Source organism: Coenobita brevimanus, chromosome 48 (genome assembly GCF_032717465.1).
Source record: "Coenobita brevimanus isolate Jiangsu-jjx chromosome 48, ASM3271746v2, whole genome shotgun sequence".
NCBI classification, from domain to species: Eukaryota; Metazoa; Arthropoda; class Malacostraca; order Decapoda; family Coenobitidae; genus Coenobita; species Coenobita brevimanus.
In genome coordinates, this window is record NC_137001.1 from 9,199,000 (window position 1) to 9,205,355 (window position 6,356).

Consider the following 6,356-nt stretch of genomic DNA (forward strand, 5'->3'; position numbering starts at 1 on the left):
CACACGAAGTTCATGCGCTCACTTAAGTTGGTGGAATGGGGGAACTGCATTCTGGTTATGTTGATTATTCCACGGTCAATATAGGCCCACACATCTCGACATCGCTAGAAATTCAATAAAAATAATGGATGCATTTTTTTTTTTTTTTTTTTTTTTGTCTACAGAGGCCCAAAGGATGAATGTGTGCAAAAAATCACTCATCCGATTAGAGGTGACCACAAATGAATCTTCTCCATGTCACTCGGTGCTCTAGACTCTAGTTGTTCTCTCCCTCCAACTCACACCCACTTCTCTCATATAGCTCTTGATCCCATCCCTCCATCTCATCATTGAGTCTCCCCCTTCTCCCTCCCCCCCACCACACTCATATACGCTCTCCTAGCCAGTCTCTTCGTTAATCATTTTACATTTACAATTGTTGTTGACTATATCAGATAATAACAAAGATTACTAATCCTTTCTGTATTTATCATCCTCTTCACGTTCAACCCTGTGATTAAGGGATTGTTTCTGCTCTTGGACGATATCCCTTCAAAAAATGCATTTACTATGCTACATTATTTTTACCTTAACTTGGCCCTGACTTTCATTTTCCAGCTTACATCACATAAGTCAATAGAGGAGAAAGACAGTATAATGGCATTACATCCTTTCCATTGCACTTACTACTAACTTGCACCATAATTTCAAAGTAAGTTTATTTTTACAATTCTATGGGGAGATGAGGCGGCCTTCAAGAGGACCGTGTCATAGTTTTTTTTACGTAAGAATATGAAGTTTTTGAATAGTAGTAAATCTTCATTGAGGCCAGGCTTTAGGCAAGGTGAGACTCCAAAGGACACCCTGCACTGGAGGGAGGGCCCGCAAGGGTCCTGGACAAAGCCTTTATGCACGGTCATGGGTTTTAACCTGCGAATACGAAATTTTGTATACTGGTAAACGTTCACCCCGGCCATGTTTTATGTGAGGCAGAACCCCTGATGGCTACCCCATAGGGGAAGACACTTCCAGAGAGGAGGTATGCTATAGCTTTTACGGAGCCAGCGCATTTTTTCACAGTACCTACTTTATACTCATTTCTAAGCCAAAGGTGGCTCTTGTGTATATTTATGCAGCAACTTATCTTGCTCTCGTGTTCCTGAACTCGATTCTTCTTAATTCTCTACACTCTGGCTTCGGTTTTCCTGTCATTCTCTGACTAAATATATTTGTGCTGTTTACTTATCTCCTAATTCTACTGACTATCAAAAATTCTTTGACTATCTCACTTCTACGATGGAACACATTCTATCCATTTCTCCTTTCTCTGAAAGCTCCATTCTTGGGGATTTCAATGTTCACCACCAGCTTTGGCTCTCCTCTCCTTTCACTGATCCACCTGGTGAACAAGCCTACACCTTTTCTATCCTTAATGACCTAGAGCAGCTTGTACAGCACCCTACCCGTATCCCTGACCGCCTTGGAGAGAGCTCCAACAAACTTGATCTCTTCCTTACAACTAATCCTTCTGCTTACACTGTTAATCTTTTCTCTCCGTTGGGCTCCTCCGATCACAACCTTATCACCTTAACCTGTCCTATCACTCTGGTACAGCCTGAAGACCCTGCCAAAAAACGTCGTCTCTGGCACTTTGGACCTGCGGATTGGGAGGCCCTCAGGCAGTACTTCTTTGATTTTTCCCTGGAATGATTATTGCTTCCATGGCCGGGAGCCATCTGGGTGTGCCTTGCGCATTACGGAGGTTATTCTCTCGGGCATGGAAGCATACATTCCTTTCTCATATCCTTTGACTAATGCACGAAAGCCTTGGTTTAATCACACTTGTTCTAATGCTGTCCGCAACAAGGAGAGGGTCTATAAAAGGTACCGTAGCCAACCCACCCCTGAATCACATCTCTTATACATTTTTGCCCGAAATCGTGCTAAGTCTGTTCTTCGCTCTGCTAAAGATAATTTCATCCGTGCAAAATGCTCTGAACTCTCTAACTCGAACTCTTCCCGCTCCTTCTGGCACCTTGCCAAAAACCTTTCTAACAACTTTACCTCATCATCCTTCCCTCCTCTTTTCTACTCTGATGGCTCTGTAGCTATTTCTTCTACTGATAAAGCAGATCTCTTCGCTCAGACTTTCTCCTCCAACTCCACCCTAGACGATTCCGGTGCTGTTCCTCTCTCACTTCCCCCCTCTGACTTCCTCATGGCTAACATTAAAATTTCTTCAGCTGATGTATTTTCTGCCTTTGCTGGCCTCAGTACTAACAAGGCATATGGGCCTGATGGAGTCCCTCCTGTTGTTCTCAAGAGCTGTGCTTTTCTGCTTACTCCCTGCCTAGGCAAACTCTTTCGCTTTTGTCTGTCAACTTGTACCTTTCCTTCTTGCTGGAAGTTTGCTCCCATTCAGCCAGTCCCAAAGAAGAGTGACCATTCCCAACCCTCTAACTATCGCCCAATTGCTTTAACATCCCGTATCTCAAAAGTTTTTGAGTCAATTCTTAATAGAAAATTTTTAAAGCATCTTTCCTATCACAACCTTCTTTCTTATCGTCAGTATGGGTTCCGTCAGGGACGCTCCACAGGCGATCTTCTCACCTACCTTTCAGACTCCTGGTCATCCTCCTTTCGGGACTTTGGCGAAAGCTTTGCCATTGCACTTGACATCTCAAAGGCTTTCGATCGAGTCTGGCACAAATCTTTAATTTCCAAAGTGCCCTCTTACAGTTTCTATCCTTCTATCTGTGCCTTCATCTCTAGCTTCCTTTTTGTTCGTTCTATAGCCGCTGTTGTAGACAGGTATCGTTCTTCTCCTAGATCTATTAACAGTGGATTTCCTCAGGGCTCTGTCCTATCACCAACTCTCTTCCTTTTATTCATCAATGACCTTCTAAGCTGTACATCTAACCCTATCCACTCATACGCTGATGACTCCACCCTTCACCTTTCCATTCGATTCCCACAACGTCCATCTCAGCAGTTACTTCAACAGGCAAGGGATGAGGCTATGGCACACGTAATGTCTTACTTGGTTCGTATCTCTGACTGGGGTAAAAATAATCTGGTTGTTTTTAATGCATCAAAGACTCAGTTTTTGCACCTATCAACCCGACAAAATCTTCCACAGGTATACCCACTTATGTTTAATAATACTCAACTTAATCCTGCATCATCGTTGAACATGCTTGGGGTTTCATTTGCTCAGGACTTGTCTTGGAAAGATCATATTACATCTCTTGTAAACTCTGCTTCCAAACGATTGGGTGTGCTAAGCCGACTCCATTCCTTCTTTACCCCTGCACAATTGTTGACTCTATACAGGGGTTTTATCTGCCCCTGTGTAGAGTACAACTCTCATGTATGGGGTGGCTTCCCACATACAGCTCTTCTCAATAGGGTGGAGTCAAAGGCTTTTCGTCTCATTAACTCTCCCCCCCCTTCAACCTTTGTCTCTTCGCCACAGTGTTGCATCTTTATCTCTTTTCTATCGCTACTTCAATGGTCACTGTTCCTCTGAACTGTCTGCATGCATTCCTCCACTTCTACGACGGGCGTATAGCACACGTCTAGCAGTAAACTCTCACCCTTTTTCTGTCCAACTTTCTAATGCAAGAGTCAACCGTTACTCCCAGTCCTTCATTTATGCAACAGGTCAACTCTGGAACTGTCTCCCTCTGTCTGTATTTCCTGCTTCCTATGATCTCTAGTCTTTCAAATGCAGTGTGTCCAGGCATCTCGAAATGAATGGATCTTGAATTTGGCTCTCTCTTGTATTTTGTTTTTCTTCTGGAGGGAACAGTATTGCGGGCTCATTGCCTTTGGTTCCTTCTGCCTCACAAAAAAAAAAAAAAAAAACCTGACCAGCCTATAGACAGGATTAACTCTCCGTGATTCACACCTGTACCATCTTCGTGAAAGATTACATTTATAGCCTTAGTGTATTCCAGAGTGGGTGCGGCTATCAGAGGTGCCCTTTTTCTTTTCCACATCGATTTCTGCTGTTCTACTTGGCCACTAAATTTAGATTTCGGTCAAAAGTCGCATGGAATCCCAGATTACTTCGTCTACGTGTCTGTCACATACGCAGCAAGTCTTCTCGTAACTACTTAAATATAACTTTTTTACGTAAACAATTTTCTATATTTTATACCATATTTATTGCTGCTACTGCTCCTTCCTGATCTGTTTGGCCGCAGGTAAATAATTTCACTTATGGGATCGTCCCGCAGCTTCCCTTCACCGTTGATGCTGTGTCTGTATCTTAGTGTGGTTTGTACTGTGCTGTGTTCCATTATGCATGGTATGTTGCGTGAGCCTATTCAAAGCTGGGCATGTTTCATCTGTGATTCTGGCCAGCCCAAATCTAAGCTTATAACTGCGGAGGGCTGAATGATCCCCTGTTCTAAGCCTAGCAAAGTGTTCTCGATCACCTCTATTAAAGGACACCTGTGATCGGTGGATGACGGGAGGGGAGCTTCTAGTAGTGTTCAGACCGATGTGTTGTACTGCCTTGCGTGTGTCGTGAGGATGTAGGTGTTCCTTTGTTGCTTGTGTACAAATGTCTGGAAGTGAGATATCTTATCCCATTGTCTTATAATTATATTCACCATGACCTAATGAGACCGCATCATGTACAACTGAAAGAGCAGCCATTTCTCACATCTTGACCTCAAGCTAGAAAACCACACTTTATCCTCACTGTTCTGAATTTCACAGCAAAATATTAACTAGGTCATTTATTCACTGAATTGACAGAGGCGTATTTCTTCCTTGCACAATCATAAAGTGATAAACAGACATTTATATTCTCGAACTTTACTTCTGTTGTTCATCATTACACCTAAAAGATTAGTCTATTTTATTTAACAGTAATATATGTTTGTGAATTGTCAATATAAATTCGTGAAATGAAGATATGAATTCTTGTACTAGATGAAAGGAAAAAAATTAGCACATCACCGGTACCATGAGACACAACTGCATAACTGGAAAACGGGTTTTCAAATCCCAGTAACGTGTAGAAAAGCCTTGCCACAAAACTAGCAAGAAAATGCTTAATGACACGGAGCCACATGACTGGGAATAAACTGTGAAGAAACACGGCAACAAATGATTGTTAACAAAGTATGCAGTGTCATAAAGCAGCGTGGCTGACAGTAAAGTGTGTTGGTACAGGTATCACATCACTGACAACAAAATGTATATTGACATTATGCCACATGACTAACAACAAAGTGTGTAACAACACGGTGCCACATAACTGACACCAAAGTATGTAATAACACGGTGCCACATAACTGACAGCAAAGTGTGTATTGGCACGGTGCTATATGACTCACAACAAAGTGTGTAGTAACATGGTGCCACATAACTGGCAACAAAGTGTGTAGCAACACGGTGCAACATACCTGACAAAGTGTGTATTGGTATGGTGCAACAAGACTGACAACAAAGTGTGGTAACACGGTGCCACAAAACTCACGGTGAAGATGCGGGGGCAGGTGAGGCTGGAGCGGGACTCTCACAGCCTGGAGCAGCAGCTGAGCACTGAGTGCTGACGCGCCTCTCGCCGCTCTTATATACACACACCCAGCCAGCGAACAGCTCCCCTCTCACCACACCAGCTAGTGAACAGCTCCCCTCTCACCACCAGCCAGTGAACACCTCCTCTCTCACCACACAAGCCAGTGAACAGCTCCCCTCTCACCTTACCAGCCAATGGACGCCTCCCCTCTCACCACACCAGCCAGTGAACACCTCCCCTCTCATCACACCAGCCAATGAACACCTCCCCTCTCACCACACCAGCCAGTGAACACCTGCCCTCTCACCTCACCAGCCAGTGAACACCTCCCCTCTCACCTCACCAGCCAGTGAACACCTCCCCTCTCACCACACCAGCCAGTTAACACCTCCCCTCTCATCACACCAGCCAGTGAGCATCCTCCTTCTCACCACACCAGCCAGTGAACACCTCCCCTCTCACCTCACCAGCCAGTGAACACCTCCCCTCTCTCTAAAACATCCAGCCACCACAAGTTCCAGGTTGAGTTACTTTGATGTGGTGGCTGGGCTTGAAGCGTGGCTGGCAGCGCCACCTACTCCGGAGTCGTGCCTTACTTTGTAGGGTTCGGCATCTGTCAGCCTCGTGGACCAAGCATCTCCCCTGCATCACTGGTAGAGGATTCCTGCTGGTGATGTTGTTTGTCCCTGCCCATTCAAGGCCGTCTGTATGCGAAGGCCTGGGTATACTGGTGGCAGCTGATTTTGATGTCACAGGAGGAGTTGGTATTCGAAGTCGGAGACTCGGATGGGCGCCATACAGAGGGCGACCTCTGTGTCTTCCAGCTCCCCTATTTTTTAGA